This window comes from Peromyscus californicus, unplaced genomic scaffold, assembly GCF_007827085.1.
Source record: "Peromyscus californicus insignis strain IS unplaced genomic scaffold, ASM782708v3 Scaffold_3__1_contigs__length_106647218, whole genome shotgun sequence".
NCBI classification, from domain to species: Eukaryota; Metazoa; Chordata; class Mammalia; order Rodentia; family Cricetidae; genus Peromyscus; species Peromyscus californicus.
In genome coordinates, this window is record NW_026294551.1 from 12,275,964 (window position 1) to 12,292,917 (window position 16,954).

Genomic DNA, 16,954 nt, shown 5'->3' on the forward strand with positions numbered 1-16,954 from the left:
ACTCCTCCCTTCCTCTTCCCAACATTCTTAGTTTGGTCGCCCCACCTACACTTCCTGCCTGGCTACTGGCCAATCAGCGTTTTATTAAACCAATTCAAGTAACAAATCTTTACAGTGTACAAGAGCAGTAAAACAAGTCCACAGCAGACTGCTTTAGCTCCTCAGGAACACACTTTGTGGGCACCCTGGATTCCACAGACTTTGATAATACCATAACCCTTAGCACTATCACCCAGTACTATGTCCAAATATTCGCAATGCCTCCCTTCTCTGTGACACATAAGTATACCACTGCCTATCAGCTAGGTGGTCTGGGACTTATGTCCTGGTGTTCCTTTTTCCAAAGCTAGGGGTTGTGCCTGGTGAAGAACTCTTGCCAATTCCCATCCCTGAATTTAGAGCGACAGGGCATGAGAAATGAGCAATTCAGGTCATACCCCTTCTTGCAGCCCTAGGCATAACTGCCAGTGTCACCACTTTTTTGGCCTGAAGGCATATATACAGGCAGAGCACTGTGTACATAATAAATACATCTTTAAAAAAAAATTCTTTTTGTTTGCTTGCTTTTTATACTTTTTAAAAAAATATTTATTTATTATGTATACAGTGTTCTGTCTGCAGGCCAGAAGAGGGCACCAGATCTCATTACAGATGGTTGTGAGCTACCATGTGGTTGCTGGGAATTGAACTCAGGACCTCAGGAAGAGCAGGTAGTGCTCTTAACCGCTGAGCCATCTCTCCAGCCCATAAATAAATCTTAAAAAAAAAAGAAAGAAAGAAAGAAAGAAAGAAAGAAAGAAAGAAAGAAAGAAAGAAAGAAAGAAAGAAAGAAAGAGTTTGATGCCTCTAGCCAGTGGATCACTGATAGTCCAATATGGAACTCGACACTACCCTTCTTAAACCCTCTTCTCTTCCTTTTCTTAATCCTACTAGCTGCACTCTGCCTTATAAACTTCTTGTCTAGAGTCCTTCAACAACAGATCCAAAAGATTTCTAACCAGACTTTTAACCAGCTACTATTACAAGATTACCAGCCCCTAGCTACTGAGTCAGAAACCTACAGCACCTGGTTATATCCTGACAATGAAGATCAAGATTGCCCCAAAAACCTCAGTGCCCCAATTCAACAGAAAGTAGTCTAATGATAATATCGCCCCCTTTTGAACCCCCAGTTGTTTATTAATAAACAAAAAGGGGGAATGTGGGGTAAAGGGGCCAGTCAAAGAAACACACCCTGACCCTGAGACCAGAGCCAATTCACTGGCCCAGAAAACAGAGCCAAAAGGTTAAGAAAGGCCAGTAAAAGAAACACACTTTGGCCCCGAAAGCAGAGCCAACGAAACACACTCTGCTCCTGACCAATTCAGCACACACACAAAAAAAATCTCTGAGCTTGTCCCAGCTCAGGGACTGAAATCCAACCAATTCCCATCCTGAAAATCTTCACTCTGGAAAAACTCTGCCCCTAAGAAGCCCCATATAAGTCCTGTACTTGTTCAGTTGGGAGCTGCCTTTTCCACCCTGGCAAAGCAGCCACCCTCCTGGATTCCTCCCTCCCCATAAATCTCTTGAATGAGGTTTGAGTGAGACCTTCTGTCGCTGGAATGGAGTAGAGCAGAGAAGTAACATCTTTCACAGGAGCAGAGCAGAGCAGAATTGTAACACGTTCACTTTGGAAACGTTCCCCTAGCGGAGCTGAGTTGTTACACCCCAGGGGACCTGAGCAGAACTATAACAACTTCATTGGGGAAACCCTCTCCTGCAGGGAGCAGGGCTGTTACATTGGAGAAACCTTTCCCTGGAGCAGGGATGTAAGCTGCTATGCTTACGGTGACTTTGTGGTATTCCTCTGCTCCCGACTGCCAGGATCCCTTTCCATCCCAGTTTCAATGCTTACAGTTCCTACATAAGTTTATGTGCACCACGTGTGTGTAGTTACCCAGGGAGATCACAAGAGGATATTAGGTACCCTGGAGCTGAAGTTACAAACTATGATGAGCCTCCCAGTGTGAGTGCTGGTAAGAAACCCATGTTCTCTGCAAGAGCAGTTAAGTGCTCTTAAACACTGAACCATTTCTCCCAAATCTTACATTTTCTGTGAGTGGTGAATTCCCTGCACATTGCTCAGGCACTACTTTGGGAAGACCTCTTTGCTTGTCTATTTTTAACCCTTAACTCTAAGCTTAGCTGAAGATGGTTTCATGTTCATTGAGTCTTTCCAGGTTGCCATGGAGACAATATGTACTCAGCCTATACTCATTCATCTGATGTGGTCATGTGTTTACTACCTAGATAATAGATGATTATCTATTAGCTTAGGTCAGCCATCTTTGTTAAAAGTTAAAGAAATACTTGAATAGGGATTTGTTAGAAGAAAAATTAGTTATGATGTCTTATTAAAATATTTTGGCTGATATTTTAAGACTCCTATAAAGATTCTAGAGTTTCAAACTACTGTGACTGAACTTTTATAACTGGCAATGCTTGTGAAATGCTGACAGGCTATCTAGTCCTGAAATGACTACATTCTTGTTGAATTAAAAGGAAAAAGTATGATATGATTGTTGAATGTTCCTTAGCAACTCAGAAGTCATATAGAACTCCAATATAATATGATTTTAACCTTTGCCCCAAATCACAGAGTCCTAGATAGGAATGTTAACATGAGCTGACTGAGAAACAGTTAATAGTTTCTAGGAAGGTAAGAGTGAAAATCATTGCCATGAAACCCTATAAATGTTTCAGGGCATCATCTGTGTGGAGTGTTGAAGTTCGGCATGTAAATAAACACCTCAAATCACTGGAAAGTAGCACAGCCCCACAGAGATTTCCAATGCTGTTCAAGAGACAAAATTGGGACCCTGTCTACTCAAATCTTCTGCAAAATGTTTTTTTCTCTTCCTTACACCTGATGCCTGATCTCTCTTTCCATATTCGTATGGAAACATATACACATCTGTATATGTATATATATATATATATATATATATATATATATATATATACACACACACGTGTGTGCATTTATCTATCTGTATAATTTTCTCTCTGACACAGTACTGTTATGCAGCAGTTTCCTCCAAGATATAAAACATTCCACCTTGGAGGGAAGCTTGTTAAGATGCAAGATGTTCTACAAGCAGGGTTGAGGAGGATGGGAGTGGAGAGGAGAATGTGAAACATCCCATCTTTCAGAGGAGCTTCCGAAGACTTAGGCTACTCTAAGGGGAAGTGAAACATTCTAACCCTTCAGGGAAACCCCTTAAGCAGACAACTCAAAAGCTCCAGGAAGCCCCTAAAACTGATCAAACTCACCAGTTCCTTCCTTCCCCCAGCAAATATAAGCTTTAAGGACTGTTGGGAGACTCTCAGACTAGCCAAGCTGCCTGGAAGAAACACTGTCCAACCTGTCAAGCTTCCAAAAGTTGTATGATAAGCTCCAGGTTTCCAGCTTTCATGAGCCATTACATCCATGTTGGGTTGGGCTTATGGTGATGCAGCTGTCTTTTGAGTCATTTCCACTCCTGAAAATCACACCTCAGCCATACTCCTGTGAGTAATTCCAATAAAACTCGGCTCACCAACTTGGACTTTGGTGGTATCCTTATGTTGTTCTGTTGTTGGCTCCCTATCTAAGTGAGTCCAATGTTTGTTTACATCTCCATAGAGAATAGTGTCACACAACAAACACTAATTTCCTGCCAGAATCTAAGTCTGTGTTATATAAGACAATTGAAAAGAAATTGCATACTGTCCAAAAGGAATTCAAACTGAACCTGGGTCCTTTGCAAGAACATCCAGTGCTCTTTACCACTGAGCCATTACTCCAGCCCCACTGGGTAACTTGATATGGGCTCTAAAATGTACCTTTTTTAAGTTAAGAGGAATATGGTAGCATTTTGAGTCATTTTATTATCGTTTAATGATACAAGCTCAACTCATGACCAAGCAAGTCCATATAATGTCTGTATAAGTCCTTTATATTCTGTACCTTGGACAAGACACTGACAACTCAGTAAATACTGCAATTTTTGAGGATGTGTTGGAAACACTGCTATAGGACATAGTGTCATGCCCTTCAAGCCTCCTTGATCTGTTTATGTTGATATTAATAGACGGTTCTGGGCTCCTTTCACAGACACAAACTATTCCGGTCATGCTGACCTGATGCACTTTGTAAAAAACTATTAAGTATTCTGGGAAATTTCTTACGTAGATGACATATTAAAGATATAGAAAAAAAGTACAAATTGTCCACAGAAAGTTAAGCTGTTTGAAGTACAGTTATACAGAAATAGCATACTTTTTTTGTAAAATCACTTCCTTTGAATTAATATCCAAAGGGTATATTTTGTAATTGACAGTGTATGTTTATGACAGAAAACTAAAAATGATACTGATTTTTCCATTTTACTATCCTTTTTAAAAGTTCTATTTTATGTTTATGAGTATTTTGCCCGAATGTATGTATGCATACCATGTGTGCCTGGTGCCCACAAAGATCAGAAGAGGGACTGGAAATGGAATGGGAGGGAGCAGGGGCAGGTATGTGCAGGTTAATGCGCATACCCTCAGCAGCCAGTGGCATCAGATCTCCCCTGAGGCTTAGGTTGAAGGCAGTGATGAGCCACCTAACATGGGTGCTAGGAACTGAACCATAGTCATCTAGAAGATCAGCCAGTTCTCTTAACCACTGAACCATCTTTCCAACACCTCCAACTTCTTTAAGATTTGTCCATTAATGATATTATTTATAGACCAAAGTAAAAAAAAGAACGCAATTTATTATCAATATATTATATAACTGAGTAATAGTTTTCCTAAGTATTATGTAAGTATAAAGTATTTCTCAGGCACTACTTGAAAATGTAAGAACATTTGAATAAAGTGGTCTTCATACTATGCATAAAATGTAAGGTCAACTAAGGTCAACAGCATGACCTAGATATTATGCACATCCACAGTTCTGCCTACAGTACCAGAGACAAAGTAGCAGACTGTATCCCATTCTGCTCTGCTACCACTGGAGTTCTGCAGGAGTCTATCCTGAAGCCTCTTCCCAGTACTCTCACCTGATTGCCTTCAGAAGAGCCGTGAAGAGAATCTAGGAATCATGTACTCTTGCTAAAGGCAACTGGAGATTTCCATTTTATAAATCCTTATTGTTTCTGTTTAAAAACAAACAAGCAGATGAATAGAAGGTACATTTGTTAACCTTTTAGGAGTCTATGGCCAAACCACTTGGTATTGTAGATAAAATAATTGTAAAGACACAGAATACCATCTGATGCTGTGCATAACCTTTTAAATGCTTGTGACATTTTCAAAGGAAAGTATTGGATGTTTTTCTTATGTGTTTCTTAAATTTATCCCCATAAGTTTAGGAAGCTCCTTATGCAAATTGTCAGTATGTATTGAAATTTTAATATACCAAATGGTTCTTTATGAAAAAAATACATGTTTTTAGTCTTTTGATAACATTCAGTATAGGAACATCTACTAGTAGTTATTTAAAACATGTCTTGTATGGTGGCACAAGCCTATAATCCCAGCACAAAGGAGGTAGAGGCAGGCCACTTAGGTGTTTGAAGATAGCCTGGACATCATAACAAGATTGAGGCTAGCCTGGTCTTCACAATGGAATCCTATTTTAAAAATGCTGTATAAAGTTTCAAGCCCATTTTTAGTTATTCTTAATGATGTGTGTATATGCTAGCAGTAATGGTGTGGATATGTGCACATGAGTGCAAGTGCCCTTTGAGGCCAGAGGCATCAGATCCTCTAGATCTGAGACTGCAGACAGTTATGAGCCATCTGACCGTGGTTGCTGAGAACCAGACTGATCCTCTGCAAGAGCAGTGTATCCTCTTAACCACTGAGCCATGTCTCCAGCCCCCTCAAGTCCATTTTTAAAATAAAGACTCAACATGTGTTGCATGAAGAGTTATTCTGATGTCTTCTGGGTATTTTTTTTTCTCCCTCAGTTATTCAATTTTAAATGGGAAGGGAATTTAATAAATAAGGCATAAGCTTATGTTGGATTTTCATCTCCTAAATTATGGTTGCTATGACTTCAGGCTCAGCAAATCACCTTTCTCCACTTTGATATACAGCACCTTTGGAAAAGATGTTAGTAATGGGACCTTTCCTCACAGGGTGACAAGATTACTTCAATCAGTACATTCAAAACACTAAGAAAAATACCTGGTACTTTTGTGCTCTAAAAACCCTACTGAGAGTTTTTCGCTTTTTTTTTATTTGTTTGTTTTACGCATATGAATGTTTTGCCTGCATGTGTGTCTGTGCACTGCTAGTGTGCCTTCAGAGGCCAGAGGAGGGCATTGGATCCCCTGGAAATGGAGCTACTGGCAGGCAGTCATGAGCCACCATGTGGATGCTGGGAACCAAACACAGGTCTTCTTCAACAGAAGCAAGTGAGCCATTCTCTTCAGCCCTGATACTGAGGATTTTTTTTTTTATTTTGCAATACAATTCAGTTCTACATATCAGCCACGGATTCCCTTGTTCTCCCCCCTCCCGCTCCCCTCACCTTCCCCCCAGCCCACCCCCATTCCCATCTCCTCCAGGGCAAAGCCTTCCCCACAGACTGGATACTGAGGATTTTAATTCTAACTGTGGTGGTGTTCCCAAGCACAGGCTCCTTTCCTAAGAGTGAACATACTGCATTTGATAGAGGATGTATGAATCTGTACTCGATCAAGTAAAAAGAAAAAAACAAACAAATTTAAAAAACTCTATTTTAAAACCACAGGAAAGAAAACTATGAAATTAGAACATAACTACCAACACGAGGAAATATGAATAGAAATTCTTAGATGAATGGAAAGAAAGAGAAGGGGAATTTTTTTTTATTGCAGCAAATCAAAACACGGTTGGATGCTTACTTAGAGGAAATGGAGGCCATCTGGAGAAAATTGTATTCCATAGGGCAGAATGGCTTTTAAAAACAGGGAATAGCTAGGACTAATGAATCACACAGGCCTTGGGCCGTGGGGTGTCAGAGAAGAACAAAGCAAGCAGCAGGGCCCATGGTGGTGGTTAATGAGAGACTGGCAAAGTTGCCCAGAGCCCATCAGTCATGTTCAGGATGTGGTTTCCTTACGAGAGGACTAACATAATGGCATTATTTGGGTTCCTTGCTATCACCTGATAGTATTAGAACTTTAACTCTATGTGCTTCCATTTAATTGATTCTATCTATAGGTTTCTTTTCTTTTTCTTATTAAGTTCATTCTTTAACGTTTTCATTCATGTATAAAGTGCATTCTAATTCATGTTCCCTCCCACCCCTATCAGTCTCCCTGCCCCAAACCCCTTGCCCATATTCACATCTTTTTGTTTTGTTTTGTGACCTATTGAGCTTAGGCATAGCCACCTGTTAAAAGCAGGGGTTCAGAACCATCCCCTGGAGCCTGGTAGGCATATAGTGAGCTCACAACTGAAGATGGTGATTTCTTCCTCTCCCCAAATCTTTCAGTAGCCAGCATTTCAGCAGGGCAGGACCTATCTACATATTTTTTATGGCCATTGCATTTGCATCCATTGTAGCCATTACTAATGGTTGTACATTGTAGCCATTACTAATGGCTGCTACCTTTTGACTAATTAATTTGTCCATTAATTAGCTCAGCATAAACACATATATTAAGCGTATTTTAAGATCTTCAAGATGGGTTTCCTCCAGTTTCTTACTTATGTAAAGCATAAACAGTAGAGGGCTGTTTCATTATTAATCAAAATGTCAATCCTATCATTAAAGATCACTTCAGTCTGTATTTAGAGTAACTGTTTAATGTCTGTCCAAAGTGATCCACACAGTGAGTTTGGAATTCACAGGGGCCGGAGAAAAAGAGCAATGAAGCAGAGGGGAAAACAGATGATTTTCTTATTAGCTAAATACTTTACTTTCCATCACAATGATTTTTAAAACCTTTGTGGAAGTTGGATGTGGTATCACATGTCTTTTATTTCATCACTAGGGTACAGACACAAGAGAGTTTGAAGTATGAGGCCAGCCTGGGCTACATAGTAATACCCTCTCTCTATATGGAAATTGAACAGCCTTCCCTTTTCTGTACTAATAAGTCAAGTCATAAAATGACCTTCTACAAAAAAATCTTCAAAGGTCCAAAAGCTTAGAAAGAATTATACTGAAGTTTTTATGTATTCAAAAAATTCAAAAGACCTACCTATTATAATCAGACCATACATGCAACTACATTTTTATGAAATGTTATTAGCATTTTCTGTCGTTACTATGACTTCTTTTTTTTTTTTTTTTTTTTTTTTTTTTTTTTTTTTTTTTTTGGTTTTTTCGAGACAGGGTTTCTCTGTGTAGCTTTGCGCCTTTTCCTGGAACTCACTTGGTAGTCCAGGCTGGCCTCGAACTCACAGAGATCCGCCTGGCTCTGCCTCCCGAGTGCTGGGATTAAAGGCGTGCGCCACCACCGCCCGGCTACTATGACTTCTAAAGCTGAGTTTCTTATTTCAGGGAAAAACTGTATATATTTAACCATTTGTTTTATTTATTCAGGTCAACTTATTTTAGGAATTAATGGCCAATGTTCGTTTTGAGAAGATAAGTGAAAAAATTTAAGATTTCATTCTTTTTCACAATGAAATTCCACCAAAGACAAAAATATCTGCAGGGTTAAATATCCATTAACACACCGTTTTAAAAACGACTGATTTGTTTATTTTTATTTTGCATGCATTGGTGTTTTGCCTGCATGTATGTCGATGTGAGGGTGTTGGATCCTGGAATTGCAGACAGTTGTGGGCTGCATGTGGGTGCTGGGAATTGAACTCGGTTCCTCTGGAAGAGCAGTCAGTGCTCTTAACAGCCGAGCCATCTCTCCAGCCCCTCCCCCATTAACACACCTTTAAAAAATGAGTTGCGCCTTCCTCGTCTCTTGAAAATGGTTCTTTAAGAAATCAGTCATGGGGAGTGCTGGTGAAATGGTTCAGTAGCTAAGAGCACTTGCTGTTCCTGCAGAGGACCTGAGTTTGGTTCCCATCACCTATGTCAAGTAGGTCACCACTGCCTGTAACTTCAGCTGCAGGGGATCTGACACCTTCATTTGGCTTCCACAGGTGCCTGCACACACAAACACATAAATAAAATATAAAATTAAAAAAAATAATTCATAGGGGAAATGAAGAGCTGGAGAGCAATGGTCCTCAGTGGTGGGTGGTATTCCAGTTTCCTTTTCCGTCAGTTTTATATACCATTCTGGATGCAGAATGACAACTAATATGAAATCATTTTTCAAGTTGCTGTGTGCACATGCTCTTGGTTCTATTTCTGTATTCATTGGAACAGACAATTTATGTGGTGCACTTGAAATACTCCCAGAACAAAGACCAATTTCCCTGAAGGTTATGAGCACTCTTGAGCTTGACAAATACAAAGGGAAAAAAAAAATATTTTCCTGTTGTCGCATTTACATAATGAAATGTGCTAGATTTACAGAGTCCCCGGATGAGCCTCAGGAAGCATGCCCACTGTGTGTACTGGTTTTATTTGAAGAGTCACAGAGTGACTGTAAGCAGTTCACAAGCAGCATTGACAACAGTAATTAACAGTGAGTAGTATTTCGGAGAGTGGGGGGCTGAGAGGATGTGGGCCTTAGCTCTGAACATGGGTAGCGTCCATTCTTGGGAAAGCAAGTGTTCTATTGATCTGTTTATCTTCCTTAGTCTAGGTTTGGGGACTGGAGCATGAACCTGTGTGGGACTGCAACCAACCACCTGTTTCCTTCAAATGGAAGTGAGAAGGTCGCATAAGGACAATACATTAATCCTTTTGGCATCTGATAGCCATTTGCTTGTTTTGTTTTCCTTAGAAGAGGTATGTGGAGCTTTGAGCAGAACTGCCTTCCATTTGGACCCCTCACGTGACTCCACCCAGGCTTTCAGCACGCTGTCCAAGCACACAGTAGTAACGCAGGGGATTCCAAAGTTCAGAGGAACCCTGAGCCTTGGCTCCCTCTGCTTTTCTCCGGGAATGTTTACACAGTGACTCTGGTTTTCATTGCACCGATGGTGTCTTGCAGGAGAACTCAGTCCCTCAACCTAGGTAGGAGCAGTATTCATGTTTAAAGTGTTCGTTACTGCCTGGCGAACAATCAAATGTGCAAATCCACGCACCACAAGAAGCACAGCTGCTGCACTGTTTTCTTTTTCTGTTCAAGAAAATGAACCTGCGAGAGCAGAGCCCAGAGACTGGTTGTTTCGTCTGCGGCGGCGCACACTTCCCCTGAAGTTCCCCCACGGTTGGGGGCGCAGTCCTGCCCGAACTTGCTTCTGTCACATTCCACACCCAGGGCAGAGTTCTGCATGTGGGAACACCATGCCCTTGCCCAGGACCTTGTTATGTAACAGCCATAAATGCTCTCATGTGCCTGTGTACAAGCCAGGAGGAAGAAGGGAATGCAAAACTTAGCTTTGAAGCCAGCCGTGGTGACACATATCTGCAGTGCCAGCAGCCAGATGGCCGGGGCAGAAGGATCGTGAGTTTGAGGACAGCCTAGGCTACATAGTAAGACTCTTGTCTCCCAATAAGCCAACGACTACAAAAAAAGTCCAGCTAAGCCTTGATTTCATTTCTACCCAAAAGAGAAGCATTAGGGCCTTCTCACAGCATACAAGCCCTGGCGTAAAGGCACTTTTATCTGTTTTACTGAGCATCACAAACACACTTTACGATCGCAGAGGGTGACTGAGACAGAAAAAGGGTAGGAATTTATAAAGATTGTTATAGTACTGAGTGCAGAAATTTAAGGCTGGTTTAAAGTTTTTAATAATTTGCTTTATTAACTGATAATTGGATTCTAGCTGCTGAAAGACCAACATGCTCATTCAGGTATATCCAGCCATTGGAGTCATCGCACTCTGTGACTGGTTGGAACCATTGGTTGAGGGGAATAAAAAAGTGGGGTGGGAAGCAGGAAGTAAAGATTCAAGTACCTAAAGTGAAACCAGAAGCATGCTTTGAGGTCAACTAAAAGAAGGTCTGAGTATAACGTCACAGATTGTCCCAACAGACAGAGAGGGAAAATACGGTTATAGGGATCTGACCGTCAGCTTCTTTCATTCTTCCACTAATTTAAATGCTGTTTTCATTTCTTCATTCGCTCACTCATTCATTCCTTCAGTCTGTTTCACAAGGAAGAGCAGAATAGGGATGAGAATGAGTCTGCGTATCTCATTTGATGATCTCTTTCTTCTGCAGAGGTGTGCTTTTGTGTTGGAGGTAGGAAGACCTTTGATTGTAAAATCAGTTTTTGATAGCTATGCTTAAATGGTTGGCAACCACAACCATCAGGGTTTTTTTTTTGTAGATGCATTGGGTGGCTTGGAGTGTAGCTCAGTTAATTCCCATCACTGAAGGGGGAAAAAGAAGAAAAAGAAAGAGAGAGAGATGGAAGGGAGGAAGGAAGGAGGGAAGACACTATGCTTTGGGAATCTGAAAGACTATTAGCACCAATGCTCTAGCCTTTGGTAAAAGAAAAGGCAGCTAATGAAAAAATAAAATGACAATGAAACATTCCCTTGCACTCTTTAGGGTAGACACTAGCAAACATAAACAAAACCAAAAGAAAGAAAACAGAGCTGAGTATGGTGGTCTACTCCTGGATTCTCAGCGCTCTAGAGGAAGAGGCAGGAGGATCATAAGTTCAAGGTCAGCCTGGCTGACAAAATAAGACCCTGTCTCAAAACAAACAAAAAACCCAGAGAAAAGTACTGGAAAGACATATCTGTGGGATCCCTTGTGTATTGTGGGCAAGAATGTACACGGGTATAATCATTGTGGGAAGCATTATAGAAGTTACCCTCAATTTAAAGATAGAATTATCATATGATCTGTCAATTCCAGTTCTAAGTTGATACTTAACTGAAAGTAAAAGTTTGAAGAATATTTCCATATCTGTATTGTATCATATTCACAATGACCAAGATGGGGGGAACCTAAATATTAATCTATAAGAGAACAAATAGAGAAAACAGGGTGTTAACATACAATACTACTTAACCTTTAAAAAGAATAAAATCCTGACGTAAGCTACCACATGTTTAAATCTTGAGGGCATTTTGCTATGTGAAATAAACCAGTTACAAAAACACTGCAGTATTTAATTTCTGTACAGTCACTACTGTGGTGAAATAAAAATAGAAAATAAAAAGGTGGTTTCCATGAACTAGTGCTAATGAAAGGGGGAAAATTATTGTTCAACTGACATTATGTTTTATTTTTGCAAGATGAAAACTTTATAGAGATCAGCAACACAATACACAACAACCTGCATATTGTGGAGGTTTGAATGAAGTGACCATCCAAAAGTATTTCAATACTTAGTCCCAGTTAGTGGAACTGCTTGGGAAGGATTAGGAGGTGTGGTCTTGTTGGAGTATGTATGTCACCAGGGTTGGGCTTTGAGGTTTCAAAACCCCATGCCATTCCCAGTTAGCTCTCTCTGCTTCATGCTTGTGGAATGAGATGTAAGCCCTCAGCTACTGCTCCAGCACCCTGCCTGCCTGCCTGCCTCCATGATGGTCATGGACTCTAGTCCTCTGGAATTGTGATTGCCCAAGATAAATGTTTTCTTTTTACAAGTTGCTATATCATGATGTTTTTTCATGACAATAGTAAAGTAACCAAGACACGTATAAATAACACTATGTACAAGACATCTACTGTCAGGAATCAGAGTGAGGCATGCTTGTGCTTTGCTTTTTTTCCTTTTTATTCAGTCCAGGACCTCAGAGGATGGGCTGACACCATCCACAGTGGGCAGGTCTTTCTACATCAGCTAAGCTGACCTATATAACCCCTCAGTGGCATATCCAGAAACCTGTATCCCGGGTGATTCTTGAGCTCGTCAAGTTGACAGTCAGCACTAACCGTCATACACTTTCCATGGCTTCACATCTATATAGAGTAAGAAGCAAAGTCTTCTCAGTAGCCACAAAGCAGCCCACAGGACTCAGTGTTCCAGCCATACCAGTCTCCTGGAAATTCCTTGAAACACATGCACACTGAAGTGTCATGGCTTTCCTACCAATTTCTTCTGTTTCTAACCTCTTTCTTTTTTTTTTTTTTTTTTTTTTTTTTTTTTGGTTTTTTCGAGACAGGGTTTCTCTGTGCAGCTTTGCGCCTTTCCTGGATCTCGCTCTGTAGACCAGGCTGGCCTCGAACTCACAGAGATCTGCCTGCCTCTGCCTCCCGTGTGCTGGGATTAAAGGCGTGCGCCACCACCGCCCGGCTTCTAACCTCTTTCTTATCTGGATATCCATATAGCTTGCTTTTTCATTGTCCAAACTTGTGTTTTCCTGTCACAGTGAGACATTCTTTGACTATACAGTTAAAGGACACACCAAAACCCATCCCTGGTGTGTGTGTGTGTGTGTGTGTGTGTGTGTGTGTGTGTGTGTGTGTATTTTAAAGATTTTTTTAAAATTATTTATTTGTATATGGAAGTATGTCTTTGTATGTATGCCACATACATGCAGGCACCTTTCAGGTGTCAGAGGGCATCAGATTCCCTGGAGCTGGAATTAACAGGCAGTTGTCAACCAACTGATATCAGTGCTGGTAGCAGAACTTGGAGCCTCCACAAGAGCAGTACATGCTCTTAATCACTGAGCTGTCTCTCCAGCTCCTTCATATTCACTTTGTTCTAGACAAGCTAGACAGAACAAAAGTGAATGCAATATGGTACCTACCTTTAAGGAGCTTGTGATCTCATCAAGGCACACAAAAATAAATAAATGAAGCCAGCAGAACGAGATGTATAGCATAGAGGGAAAAATGAAGACACTTGTGATTTCAAGGGATGGCATTGGGCTAAGGGAGAAGTAGAGGTAGGTAAGGATGCTTGCTACTTAAGGCACCTTTTCTGACTATCCATCTCCAATCTGTTATCTGAACAACTTCTGCTGTACAAATGTTGACTAAGGGGTGATGTAGATGTAACCAAGCGTCTTATTAAATAAGAAACACAGAGCCGATTCAGAGAAGAAAGCCAAGAGGTCAGAGCTAAGAGCCTCACCCTTCCTGCTTCAGCGATCCTCTTCAGTCAAGAGAGCTCTCCGAAAAAGGGGGCTACTTCCTGTGTGTATGTCTTTATATAGTCTAGCTGTTCTGCCTTCTCATTGGTTGTAAACCCAAACACGTGACTGCCTCGTCACTGCCTGTATGTACCGCCCTCCAGGTCCTTAAAGGCGTGCGCCACCGCCGCCAAGCACTTGCTATGGCTCTAATAGCTCTGACCCCCAGGCAACTTTATTTATTAACATACAATTAAAATCACATTTCAGTACAAGTAAAATACCACCACAGGGTGATGTCAAGCCTTGCTTCAGTGGCTCTTTATCCTGTATGCCTCTATCTATCTGCAGGGTGGAAACACACTTCATGGCATGGTAAAGTAGGTCCCTCTAATCCTAGCTTCCTGCCCAGACTTGCCCATTGCCATTCTCCTACAGAGAGCCCTTACCTCTGAATAGATTGGTAATATTATGGGGTAAATGTGTCCATTCAAGTATTTTTTAAAATCTTAGGTTTGTTAATGTGTGTGAATGTTTTGCCTACATGTATGCATACACATCACACACATGCCTAGTAACCTAGGAAGTCAGACGAGAGCTTTGAATGCCCAGGAACTGGAGCTATGGATGGTTGTGAGCTGCCATGTAAGTGCTAAGAACTAAATCTGGATCTTATAAGTTCTCTTAACCCATTAATAAGCCATCTCTCAAGGTAAATACCAAAATCAAGTAGACAAGAATGATGTTATAGCCAAGATTCAAGTGACCAGAATACATGATATAGATTTGTATCTCTCTATATGACTATTTCTATTTATTCAAAAACTTATTGGTTTAATATTAGTTAACTATTCAAATTAGTATTCAATTGAATAATTCAGTAATTGGAAGTCTAAGATTCAAGCATTGTCCCAGTTTTATGACCTATTCATGAATTCTATAAAATAAATTCTGTTTTCTCCACTAAAGAAAAATGAGCTTGGCATGGTGGTGCATGCCTTTAATCCCAGTACCTGAGGCAGGCAGATATCTATGAGTTTGAAGCCAAACTGGTCTACATAGTGAGTTCTGAGACAGCTAGGGCTATGTAGAGAGACTCTGTCTCAAACAAACAAACAAACAAACAAACATAAACAAAAAGAACAAAGAAGAAAGAAAGAAAAGCAGAGGAAAGGAAAAGAAAACTGAAGCTGGAGTTTAGGGCAGATTATTTCACAAGGTAGACTCCATGGGCCTAAGCCTCGTTCTTTACAAAGTCAAAGATTTTTTTTAAGTACATTGTGGTAGTTTGAATGTAATTGGCCCCCATAAACTCATAGGAAGTGGCACTATTAGGAGGTGTGGCTTTGTTGGAATGGGTGTGGCCTTGCTGGAAGAAGTGTGTCATTGTGGGGGCCGGCTTTGAGATTTCCTATGCTCAGGATACTGCCCAGTCTTTCAATCAACTTCCTGTTGCCTGCAAGATGTAGGACTCTCAGCTACTCCTCCAGCATTGTGTCTGACTGCATGCTGCCATGCTTCCTGCCATGCCAATAGACTGAATCTCTGAAACTGTAAGCTGCCACCTAAATTAAATGTTTTCCTTTATAAGAGTTGCCATGGTCGGGCTGGAGAAATGGCTCAGCGATTAAGATCTCTTCCAGAGGACCAGGGTTCAATTCCCAGCACCCACATGGCAGCTAACAACTGTCTGTAACTCCAAGATTGAAACTCCCACACAGACCAAATGCAGGAAAAACACAAATACACATAAAATAAAAATACATTAATAATAATAATAATAATAAAAGGGTTTTCGTGGCCATAGTGTCTCTTCACAACAATAGAAACCCTAACTAAAGCATATATGAATGTTTGCCTGTATGTGTACCTTGTTCACGGTGTATGTGTATTGCCCTCAGATGTAAGAAGAGGGCATTGGAGCCCGTAAAATGGGAAGTTAACTGCTGTGGGATGGTCTGTATGCCAAATTGCTCTGATTGGTCAATAAATAAAACACTGATTGGCCAGTGGCAAGGCAGGAAGTATAGGCGGGGCAAGGAGAGAGGAGAATTCTGGGAATTAGAAGGCTGAGTGGGAGACACAGCCAGCCGCCACCATGACAGGAAGCATGTGAAGATGCCGGTAAGCCATGAGCCATGTGGCAAGGTATAGATTTATAGAAATGAATTAATTTAAGATATAAGAACAGTTAGCAAGAAGCCTGCCACGGCCATACAGTTTGTAAGCAATATAAGTCTCTGTGTTTACTTGGTTGAGTCTGAGCGGCTGTGGGACTGGCAGGTGACAGAGATTTGTCTTGACTGTGGGCCAGTCAGGAAAACTCTAGCTACAGTTAACTGTTTCTGAGCTGCTATGTGGGTGCTGTGAATCAAACCTGAGTCTTCTGCAAGAGCAGCCAGTGTTCTTAACCACTGAGGCACCTCTCCCACTCCTCATTCTTAACACTGCCAAGCATGTCTGCCTGTGTGATTCTTAACTCCAAGGTTTCATTACAAAGACACATGTCTCTGAATTGAAGAAACCCTTTCACACTAAATATATAGATATTCTGATGGCAACCCACATACCAGGAATTATGGTTCATCAGAGATATTTGTCTGATCAATCTGTAATTGTATTCTCAACTCATTGAAATTAATAAATCAGCTGGTAACAGTTTGGGTTCAGCATGTTGGCTTGGGCAGGTGCACAGCAGGCATGGTATCTAATTGCAGAATGCACTTTTGTAAAAACAGAATAGTTGAAAGACTGCTATCAGCAATTCCTGAATTCCAAGCAGCAGCTGACAGTCCTTTGAAAAATCCCCCTGGGTCTGATATATTTCGTTTTATATGAAAATGCAAAGCAATTGAATTTCTTGAAACTGAATTCCTTAGTTGTA